The sequence below is a fragment of the Solenopsis invicta genome, chromosome 2 (assembly GCF_016802725.1).
Source record: "Solenopsis invicta isolate M01_SB chromosome 2, UNIL_Sinv_3.0, whole genome shotgun sequence".
Classification (NCBI taxonomy): Eukaryota; Metazoa; Arthropoda; class Insecta; order Hymenoptera; family Formicidae; genus Solenopsis; species Solenopsis invicta.
In genome coordinates this window covers 2,327,831-2,340,946 of record NC_052665.1, presented here as the reverse complement: position 1 = coordinate 2,340,946, position 13,116 = coordinate 2,327,831, and positions in this window count along the sequence as shown.

Here is a 13,116-nt window from a genome sequence, read left to right as displayed (position 1 = left end):
AGCCATAAACTTTTGTACGTAGCTTTTACTTATGTACATGTTCTAATTTATAACTTCAGGATTACATCTCTCTACAAGCATAATCTCGCCATAATGAAATACATTTTCTACGTTTCTATTTATTAATTTTGAAATGGAATTGTTTTCAAGCGAGAGGAAATAAAATACAGTGTGACGGAAAATGTATTTTTTTTCTGCATTGTATTATAGTCAGTTCGTTATAATATATACGTTTATGTAATACATAGTTTATATAAACATAACAACAATGCGTAATGTCCCAGAGATTACAAATTTAATTAATTAAATTAGCGCGAAAATATTGTACGAGTTTGTAAACACGCGTACGTACGTGATATTAATGCACGGACTGGCTGTACGTATAATGCATTCCATTAGCTGCCGCAGACAACAGATCCGCGCGTGGTCAAAGGAACGTGTAACACTCCGCTATTCGAAATCGAATTACATCATAACCATTAGTGAGTGAAACTACATTTTTGGCAACGCATCGAAACGCTGTGAATGCAAAAATACGATTTGCAGAATGTGTTTCCCATTTGCCAGATTACCTTCGTTCGCCAGATGTGAAATTTGACTCACTCTCTTGATTTCCCTCTTTTTCGGGGTGCAATTTTTTGTTTTTCTCTCCATTTTTTGTTTCTCCCTCTCCCCTCTTCAGTTTCTCGTACTTTGTCTCTTTCTCTGATAAATTTATTCACGGTAAAGACTACATTTTTACTTGCTGAGTTTGCTCTTACGGTATTGCCGATCTCATGCTCTTTTCTTGCATATAATTTTGAAGCAATTTACGTGTATCTCGCTTACAACTGCAAGAGTTCGTTTCAAGATAAAACGTGCCCTATTTCAAAAACAAACCTATAATATCTAGAAGATTGAGCGACATTTACATAATTCCACTCTTTTACATGTAAAATGTAATTCATATATGACTCTTAATGCATACATTGAGAGAAAAAAATGGTTACAATTTCCATAGTTTAACTATAATTTATAGTCAGCGCCGGCTTTATAGAATATTTATAGTTGTTAGATGCTCATTTCCACTAATGTAGATTAACTTTGATCTTAGTTTAACTTACTCTTCATCTTTTTTTTTAATTTTTAGAATTAAAAAAGAATAAAGAATAAACCGAGATCAAAGTTAATCTACATTGGTGAAAATGATTATTAACCATGCAAATTATATAACTATTAATTTTTATGTTTATATAAATAAATGATAAATAAATGTTAAAAAATAGATTTATATTTACTGTAATTGAAATTGCATTTACTATATAAAAATATTTATTTTACATTTATCATCTATGTCTTATATCTTATTATACGTAATATTTAAAATTATTATAATTTATAGTAAAACTTGTTCAAATTGTAGAACGTAAGGTTATTATTACTAACATTATAGCGATAAAAATGGAGCTCCTGATCATAATCGTTTTACCATGCAATTATAGAGATAAAATATCAAACACTTTACTGTTAGTGTGGTAATGTAAAATTAAAAACTTGCTATTTATTAAAAAATAGATTATATATTTTTACAATTAACTCTTTTGTTTTATTAACAATTTATCTAGTAGTAAAGAATTGATTATTTATTTAAACTTACCAATATATGTGTGTGTGTGTTGTGTTGCGCTTAGATAACTTGACATTATCTAGATAAATATAAAATAAATTATAATTAAATGCATCTTAGATAAGATAAAAGTGATTTAATTTTAATTTACATAGATAAAAGATAAAATTATATATAATTTTATCCAGATAAATTTTTAGATAATATTATTATTGAGCAAAACAACAAGATATAAAAACGATATTTCATATTTTTATTTCTAAATCTCTAGTCTTTTTCTTTCTTCTTTTTCAATTTTTTTCTTAGAAACAACAGTTGTACAAATAATTTAATCTAAGAATATATACGTATATATTTATACAGATATACGTGCCCGACAAGCACATTTCGGTTATGGTTCGCTAAGTCGTACTTTCTTTTCATGATGGTGAATTTAGCTTATCCTAGGACACAGCTGAGATGCATCGTACAGCTGCTGAGTTTGCAATACTTATACAAGCTTACTGACCACTTTGTGTTTGTCTTTTTAGAGAAAAGAAGATTTATCCCATTTTGTTTGCGTACTTGGCATTATTCACTTTTTCCCTTTGAGCAAGTTACACGGTTTATTGTCTCGATATACAAGAAACGTAGGAAGGTTTCAGATAACAATGGGGATCAAAATGCTCGATTACAGGTTAAGTTTCACATATTCGCACATCATACGTATATACGTATACGTATAGTTCTTGACAGTTCTTGGGAAGATGCCAAAGCTTCGAGAATCGCGATACAATAATAGGTCTTTATAACCCTGCAGCTCTCGTGACTGGAATGCATATTAGAGAAGATAAATAGGAAGAACTAACGAACAGATTTCTAAACAAATTAATTAGTATTTGCTGGAAGCATTCGCTCTGTTAAAAAAAAAAAAGAAGGACACATTAGTTAGTAGCAAAAGCTCGAGTGAGCGCAGAAATTACCCTAAGGAGGGACTCATAAAACTTGGTGATCAATAACTGTCTGGTGATCAATAACTTACACGAGCGTTGACGGTGAGATTATCAAGACGCATCGTTACTGTGACGATAGAACTGCGACTTTTTATTAGCGACCCGGATTCATATTTGTCGCGCCTAGATTTTTTTTCTAGTGAAAAGAAAGCGGAAATATTTTTGAAAATTAATTGCAGGAGAAAAACAAAATAAAAGATAATTAATTTAATATAATATCGCTGAATAATTTAATGCCGGTGATGTATAATACAGTTTATATTGTGTATTTGAAAAATGCGAGCCGCTTGTTGAAAAACTAGCCGCCGTCAATATCAATCATCAACTATAGCCAGCTACAAATTGCTATGACCTCGCTGACAAGTGAGTTCGCGGAAGAAATACTCAGTGTAATAGTTTCCCGTATATTTTCCACCTTTTCAGAATTTCATGGAACAGCTTTCCGGAATATAGCCGGGGTATTTTGTATTCTTGTCGCGTTGCGACTGGTTACCGCTGCATACCGAAGAAAAAGGTCTGATGTTCGGTGCTCGGGCAAGATTCCGTGCAAATGCAAAGGATACTTTCACGAAAGCATAAATCGATTATTTCCCCTTCGTTTGATTGTACATCTAAAATTCTTATATCGCAATTGCATTAATTACGGTAGAAAACATTATTCGCATTTTTATATTCAACTAGAATTTACCAGAATATATTGTAGCCGTTCGCTCTATGCGAATGCAATTAAAATGTTTATATTATTATATAAAAATAATTTTATATCACGTATCAAGAAAAAGTATACCGTTTTGAAAATAGTTTACACGCTTAGTTTATAATAATTAGTTTATTATAATTTTTAATTAATTTATCTTTTTACAATTTTTATATAAATATATAAAAACAGGAAGAAAACAATAAAATGTATGAAAACATTGTATTCTAGAAATGTTTAATATGTATCTTTTTATTTTAATGGATTATTTCACTCATATATAGGAAAAATACATATCACGTCCTGTAAACAATTATAATTCATTTTTAATTACAATGTAATTAATACTAACAATTTTGTAATTATTAATAATTTTATATAAATAAATGAATATAACATACCTAATAAATTTATTTTAATTAATTACATTAATTGTATTAATTACAATACAGATAATAACAATTTTTTAAGAGTAATTATTAATAACTAATAAATTACATAACCTGCAATATAATTAGTGACAATTTTTCTTAATAATTAATAATGAACTGTTATTTTCATAATCTTAAGAGAGAAATATAAGTTGAAACTATAGTTGTTTGCACATTGTACTTTTAAAATAAGAAAAACTATATATTAATATAAATTAAATGTAGCATGATTGAGATATGTATATAATTAATATTATTATTTTACACATTTTATATTTTTTGGTCTTTTTTTACATTTGTAAATTATTTTTATAAAAAAGCAGAATAACATTGTAATTATGAAACAAAAGAAAAGAGGAATATGAATGGATCTCATCCATGTTCTCGTTTTACACGTATAATTGGCGTATCGACTAGTATTACTATAGCACTAGTCGATACGCTAATTCGACTACGCATATCTATACATATACATTTTTCGGCACGCCGGAAAACGTCGCCAAGCAACTATCAATCAATAACATTAAAGATTAAATAAGGGGTGTGTTCTGTTTCACGTATGACGCGCATGAGGCATCAATTATTCTCATTCGCTAAATATTAATTTCTAATGGATCTGTTACAAGTAAAAATAAAATTTTATTAAATTATACACAATTATACACGAATGTTTAAAATGTTAGTAATTATAGAAATCTTCGCACGATTTTGGCACGAATTTATAATTGCTAGTAATTTCTTTTTTTAAACTGTATTATTTGACAGCAATCAAAATTAAATCGCACTGACTACTCTAACCAAGTGAAAGAATAAATCAGCATCGCAGAAAACTGTCAACAATAAAATCACTTACACGGCTTTTTTAAGAGTGGATTTTCCGCTCTTATTTATTATCCGTCGTATTTTATACATATATAACCCTTTTTTATCATATGTGAACAACAATGTGACGAAATTATTGCTACGCGTGCGATAACTTGAAATTTTGTGTGCGTATTTCATAGATTTAGGATCGCCGCACACTTTGCACAAGCGTAACCGTAACACGTACCGTAAGAATTTGCCAATCACAGTCGAGGATGACCTTACAGTTTCGACGATTCTCGACTGTGATCAACAAATTCTTACGGTACGTGTTACGGTTACAATTATGCAAAGTGTGTGCGGCGGCCCTTAATCTATCTTCATTTTTCGTGTTATTATTCATTTTTATCAGCGCAAGGATGATCACATTTCAGGTCGAAACACATGACCTCGTTATAAATTTATATTTCTAAAATTTGCATTTTGCGAACACTAGCTCACCTCATCAGTCCTCTTTTATTTTTCTCTTATCTTCAATTTATATCAGCTTCAAAATTGTAATTTTTATTTAAATTAAATTATATTCCAGGAAATTGTCGTTACAACTTTAATTATATTAGATTATATAAAATTATTACATATTACTTATTCTTATCACTTTTTTATTTTGCAGAATTTCCATACGACAAAAGTGAGATATTGTTGATACTCGCATTTATATCTTTATTAGAGTGCGCATTTACATATTTCACACGTTGAAGCCATTACAGGTCCTTCATTGTACGCATTTTCGGAGATTTTGTAGCTTGATGGGAGAGAAACGAAGCGATTCTCACTCCCCTTTATTTCTTCTTTTCCAACTTGGCACGACGCGCGTGCATCTGATGGCTTTCCTCAAGGCATGATATACTATTTTCTAGAATTGTTTTTCGCACACACACACGTGCACACACGCTTATTCCTAGCGACATGAATCAACGTGTAGAACACGTATCTTTCATGTTCTTTCTTTAGATTACTGTCGCGGCAAACTTATATTGCACACATAAATGAAATCCCGTCATGTATTTTATTAGATTAGTTAACTGTGAACACTTTAGTTTATTATTGCATTAGAAGCTGTAAAAAAAACAGCATACGTTTTGCTACACGCGGGCAATATTTTCTTTGCAAATTACATTTGCTGCTTTTCAAATGTCGATCTGTTTACCAAAACTGTGCAAAAGCGTATTCTCATTTCGCGCCACTCGCAGAAATATTTTCTTCAGACCGGAATTTGAATTGAACGAAATGCATTGATTAAACATACAGAAGCAATGGCAAATATCGAGAAATAGGGAGCTTTAGCTTTCGATGGTTTTATTTATCTTAGTCAGGTACTGCAACTAAAGGAAGCTGCACTTACGTCGTATGGGTACGCGAGGTACATATAGATACGAATGGACCTCCTCTCTCTCTTTCTCTCTCGAAATTCTAGTTTTGCAGGATAGAAACGAGGTCACTTATCGAAATTTCAAGACCGCCTTCGATCGATCTACTTGTACTTTCGGCTTCGGTCTTGCGCACGTCGCGCGAGGGATCCCACTTTAATTGGAATGATCTTAATGGGTACTCTTTTCGTATATACGCTGGCCAAATCGTGCGATTCACAAGCGCAAAAACCGTATAAGTCGACATTAATCTTCGCCCTCCTGCAAGATCAAGGAAAAGAGGGAAATTGATGGTTGCGCGCGGGGATGCCACCCTGCGAGCATCACCGCTCCAAGTGCCGTTTCATTATAAAAATCGACAAGGGACAGGGTGGAATCTGCCACCGTCGACCTCCACCAGGATGTCGGCGATATAAAATCGATAATGCAGGTCATCGGGAGGCATCCGGTGACGTCAGTTATCCCTATGTTATGGCCACCATTATCACAAGCTCCGGCTGGTACACGCATTTCTCGATCTCCCTCGGAGAAGAGGGAAGACCCTGGTCATCGATATTCGACACGTGACGGTATTTTTAATTAAGCCTGGAGCGCTATTTATCATCGTCGAGGTCGGCCGAAGGATCTACGTGAAAGTCATTGATTAACTGCTTTCGGATATGAGAGAGCGTCTGAAAGTGATAATGATAGATTAATTGTGTGTTTGTAGATATATATCTGGAAATCTGAAAGTTTGTTTTCGAATTGAAATACTTTTTGAATCAACGAGCTGACGAGCGCCGATGGACTCTTGCAAAGTTGTACGTGTAATTTGCGTACACTGAGAAAAAAAATTGGTTGAAAAACTAAAATATTTAGTCCGATACGCACGACTAAATATTGAGTTGATTTAATTAATTCTTAGTTAAAAAATTGGAATGATTAATATAAATAAACGACATCTTTTTTCGTGCAACTAAATAATTGTTGAATCAACCCAATTTTTAGTTGTGCGTATCGGACTAAATATTTTAGTTTTTTAACCAATTTTTTTTCTCAGTGTAGAGAAATTTTTATTAGAATAAATTAGAATTTATTTTAATAAAAAATTAAATTTTATTTCAATAAAAATTTTTCTACATAAATTACACGTACAACGTTGCAAGAGTGTGTCAACACTCGTCAGCATTGTTGTACAGATTCATTTTTATTAGAATAAATTTTAATTTATTCTAATAAAAAAATTTTAAATTAATCAATTATTAAAATAAATTTTTACTTATTTTAATAAAAATTTCTCTACACAAATATGGTTTTAATATAAATTTATAGTTAATAAATATTCCTTAATACATAGCATATGTGCAGGAAAATTATTGCACATGTAATATTTATAGGATTTATGTATTTTGTATATGAAAAATGATTATGCATTTCCGCCGCAGAAATGCGCGATAAACTAGATGCCATTATGGAAATATCGTTTTCATTTATGTTTTACCATTAATTTTTCAGTAGGCTTATTCACCAAGCGAACCGTGAAGGCAATGAAGTATTATTTCAAAGGGCTATCGCGAGGGATAATAAGATCGGGTGTCCAGTAGTCGTGTTTATTTATATAACGTGCACTTAAGAGGGCGGTAGATAAATTTACGAGGTGTCTGAATGAGTAGTTGGTAGCGAAATATCAAGTGTTACCTTCAGTGTCATGAGAGCCTATTTCAGCGCGATTTATACCACTAGCGTGGACAGTTAATTAATTATTCAAACTGCTCCAGTGTTATTTCCTTATTGTTGACATACTAATAATTTATAAGTACACACTAACATTGATAATCGATATCATTTTATTACTACTTATTACTATTTTGATTTAAAGAGTTGAAATTCGTAATAAAAGATTAATTATCGATTTGCACATTTTTTCTTTATCTTGCACGACGAAATTATTTATTAACACCGATCGTGTAGAAATACTGTTTGTTATGTCTAGATTATTATACACTGTTAAACTCGTAATGTCAAATTGTACTAAACTTAATTGAATTATTCTTTAGTTATTCCTATATCATCATTGCTCTCATGTCGTTAATTTAATTAAAATAATGGAGTTAAACAAGATTTAACTCAAGAAATATATTAAATTTTACTCAAATTGAGTTTACTTTATTTACTATAAGTGCATACGCTAGTACAAACATTGCTTTGATAGTAAACAATTCAAATAAATAGTTTGATTTGATGTTTTTTTTTAACCACACGTTTTGTGTTAAAATAATAAAAGCTAGCTAAAGTAATATTTTTTATTTCCAATTCTTTACAGTTTTTCGTGATGAGAGGAGGAATTTTATAAATTTAAGAGATGTTTTACGACTGATGAATATGCAGCACGCAGTTTGGAAAACTAAAAAATGTATATAAAATTACAAAGGAAATTCTTATTTGAGCACGAAAATCTAATTTGACCGTTGTTGGCCATTTCTTGATTCAAATGTAAACTAATAAATTTCAACATATTACATAGAACTGAAAAATAACAAAATATTACTTAATTTAGAGAATTAGTATAAATTTGATCTTTTAACATTTGACAGTGTATGTATTTTTACAAACTAAAAATATGAGATTAACAAATTTTGACAATTATAAAACACTTGAATCATATTCGACGAATTTCTACCTAGTTTTATTACAATCAAATAAGAGACCTGGACAATCAAATTGACACAGTTTCACTACAATACCGTAAGTTTACTCTCAAATATTCATTTTGACTTTCTTTAAATTTCACTTTCTATTTTAATTATAGAATGTTTCATACCATGAAATTGATTTGCGCACACTTTACATACACAAAAATCCACATGCACAAAGATAGTAATTCCATTGAAAAATATCGCTGGAACAACCAGACTCAAATTCTAGAGACGGAAAATACAGTTTGTAATTAAAGTTTGTAACAATGCGAGAAATTTGACATGACCTTTTATTTGTTCTTGTTCTAATTAGAACAAGGATTTATATTTTAATTTATAAATTATTGTATAGTTTCGTGCATGTTATAAAGTTTATATTTACTCATAAATTGCGGAATGCATGAAGTAATTTCTTTCTTTCTGAGAAAAAAAATTTGTTGAAAAACTAAAATATTTAGTCTGATACGTGCAGCTAAATATTAAGTTGGTTTAATTACCTTTTGTATAAAAAATATAAATGGTTGATATTAATAGACTTATACCTTATTTGCACCACCATCTAAATGACTGTTGAATCAATCCAATGTTTAATTAATCACATCGGACTAAATTAATACTTTAATAATAAATATATTTTACGTTTTAACAATTTTTTTTCAATGTAAACTAGTAAATCCTCCAATCGTTTCTCTACATATGCTAAACCGCTAATCGTGCATATTGTAAAACGTTCATATAATGCAAATTGATTGATTCTAAAACATTGAGGAAAACTAAGTACAGTCAAAACATGTATAATCAATTAATTTAATTAAGAATAAAATATTTTATATAAATTTAACATCTTCTTTTGCACGCTATTTTGTTGTTTATCTCTTCATTTATTGCTTTGCGTATAACGAGCTTATCTTTTACTTGTTATTTAACAATTTTATTTTGTGCAATTTAGAGGAAAGTTACTAAATAAGTATCGTCTAAATCGTGTCTCATATTTTATAATTTTACTTAAAATAAGCAGCATTTAATGATAAAAATATGAATTAAATGAGAAATACCGACAAAAATTTAACAGATTACATCTTGTTTTATGAATGCTAACAGTACTTTAAAAAATTAGATACAATTAACGTTAATTTTTTATTAATTTAAGTTGTTGATAACGTAACTATGCAATTTTTATAGTAAAGTTTTATATTTTCATAGAAGGTTTATTGTAGAAGATTACATTCATTGCATACACATATTTGAAATTATTATAAAGATTAAATTGATGTTTTTATAAAACTTTATCAAGTTTTCTTAATCGTATCATTACTTTTATTATAAATGGTGTTAATGGATGATTATGGTAAAAGCAATAATTGATATAAATAAAAATGTATTAATTACAAAAATAAATATAAATCAGCTTTACTTCAACAAACTTATTTTTTCATTATTATTATTTATTTATTTATTTTTATATGTATATGACTTTTTTTAGAAAATTATATATATATATATATATATATATATATATATATATAAATGAAATAAGTATTACTTAATAATTCTTTATGCTTTTAATTATTTTAATCCATAAATTTGATACTTTCAAAGATGATACAGTTCAGAAGACCAAAGGTAAAACCAGTTGTAACATAATGCAAGAAAGCTCTTAATAAATTGTTATTGATGAAAGGTTAAACATTTTAGTGACAGATATTTGAAATATTAAGCTACAATTACCAAGGTTTATTTGCGTATAAATCAATATACGGAATGGGAAATATAATGAAAAATAACCTAAGTGCATTGCAGATGATGCAAGATACGCATTCGGCAACTCTTCCCTAAATAATAAGTTTTTACGCCTAACAGCATTGCTAATGCAAGTTTTCTAAATTTGTTTAAAAACAAATATTACAAATTAGATTAATAAATAGGCTAATGTTGTCTGATGGGACTTTATTGTGATCGGTATAGCTCACAACACTCTTTACATGTATTCAAAATGTATGACACCTTTATTCTAAGAGCGTTAAACGTTTCCGCGAATCAATTCTCCGGCACCCACAGGTTCTCCTATCACCCGTGAATCACTCCAAACCATTTAATCTTGATGGCCGATAGCCGTGCGTTTCATTTGACGGTCGATGCGATTGGTTCTCTGGAAGCGACGCAATTCATGAAATTGAAAGCCATGTATCTCCATCCACTTATAGATCGCGCATTGCTCTTACATTTTTTAAACCGGTCATTGTTAATTTCAACGCGGACTCGATAAAAGCGTCGTGTCGTTCGAATGTTTCTCTTTTTTTTTTTTATTTTATAACCCCTGTGCACAACTCCGCTCTTTTATCGATTGGACTTTATCGCGGCGTATTCATCGGTCAGAAATTTTTACTTTTACTTCTTCGCGAGCTCGTATATTACGCGTCTACACGCCAGAATGATACGATTGGTAGCGGATCAATAAGAACGAAGACGAACGATGTTTTCATCGTATTTCTGGAAAATTGAGTACTAAAGAGAGGGAGGTGGAACCATTTTCGTTTTACACAATGGGAACGAGGTCGCTGTAACTCCCTTGGGAATACCACGTACGTCGTGGCGATAAAAGCATTCCGCCAAGTGCGACGATAGATACGGAAATAGGTATAACATTGCCCGTTCCTTTGCTGGCGGCGATAATGAAATAATAGACAATCGCTATTCAAATAGCCGAGTTCCCATGCCATTTATATTAATATAAAACTACAAGATAGAAGGAATTTCATCTGACAGCTCGGTTTTCTTTCTACCAACCAACAGCCGCGAGATCCACACTTTATTAATTCACGTTTCACAAGTCAATGACTATGCTGACATTCCCGCGCTCGCAGAAATAATATTATCGATGTTATGTTTAAGATTAAAGTTAACTCGCCCGTCTTTTTTTCGTCTTTATCTTTCCATCTGCCAGAAGCACCGTGCAATATTGTAGTGACTAAGCGTTTTTAAATTGTCACATTACGCCCTGCTTCCATACGTGTTTTATAGCATTACTCAGCATAGCGATGAATGAAATGGGGTCACTTTGAATAGTTAACGCCGAAGACACCATTCCTACGTGCAATTCCTACGGAAAATTTCCGCCTCAAGGATTTGCCAGGCTGGAAAACTTTATAGCATGGAGTTCGTTCAATTCTTAAAGTACTTTTACGAGGTGGATAAGACCTTTTTTCAATCTTCTATATTGCGAACATTTAAATTTTCACCATCTCGAACTTGGAGAGATTTTTCTGATCATTCAATATTTACCAAAGTTCAGGAACATAACTCGATACAAGTTATTATTGGCGATAGTTATTACTTGCAATTGCAAATCACAAGGTTCGCACAAAACAATGTATACCTTTGTTTTTAAAAGAGCAAAAGAACATGCTAGATCGTTTAATATTTAAGTACGTCGATGTGCGCCCCGTTACCCTCATTCTAATTATTGTAATTTAACTGCTTTTCTGAGATAACACGGCTTTTACCTCACTTTTATTATTTCAACTAGCTTAACGACGTGCGCTGCAATTCATTTCCACCGATAAACGTTTTGCAACGAATTTTTCTGTTAGTGTTGTTCATAATGTATATTAATGGCATCAAAGTGGAATTACGCGCGATCCACATGTCCAATTTAAAGCAGATTTAATTGACGAGACGTAATTCATATCGCCGTAATTATATTCATTGGTCGCATTAAATAGATTTTCCAAAGATAGAATATTTGTACTACAACAATGCATATTGAAACATGGCACAGCCAAAGTGGGGACTCATAATTCTATCATTGAAATTATTCGCTCGCAAGGCTTGCACGATGGAATAAATTTCAGCTTGTTATTATGTCATTATCCGTTATTTAAACACTTTAAACTAAAACGCTCAGTCCATTCTAAAGTCAATCGCTTGCAATTGTTATATGTACAATGTAGTTAAATTAAATAATAAGCTGAATGCTTCACTTGTATTTATCTTGAAATACTCTTTATCAGAAAAATCCCATTAAATGAAGCACATAAATTTTACGTCGATCTTTACGATGGTGGAAAAAGAAATTGACTTGAAGAAATGGCTCGTTACTACGAGAGAGAGAGGAGGACACGCGCGTAAGAACACCTTATGCTGCAGTTTGAAACTTCCTAAACGACGTTCCCCGACATTCATGGCACCGGAGAGGTTGCATTTCATTACATCATCAACTTAGCTCGCGTAAGAAACGTCTGCACTTATTTTCTTGTCGAATCGGCCGAAAAATTTAGATGCGGTAGAAATAAATAATCGTTCTTATATATATATGTACGACCGCACGAAAGAGAAATTACGGTACGCGAGCTAAGTCGAGCCCTGACAGAAGTCGGTTCCGTTCGCTAATCTCACGAAGGTCTTATAAGTATTCATTCGCAAAGTTATAGCGCCGCCGGCTCCGCTTCGCCGTGGCAAAGCGGATTGGGGTGAGCTGAAGG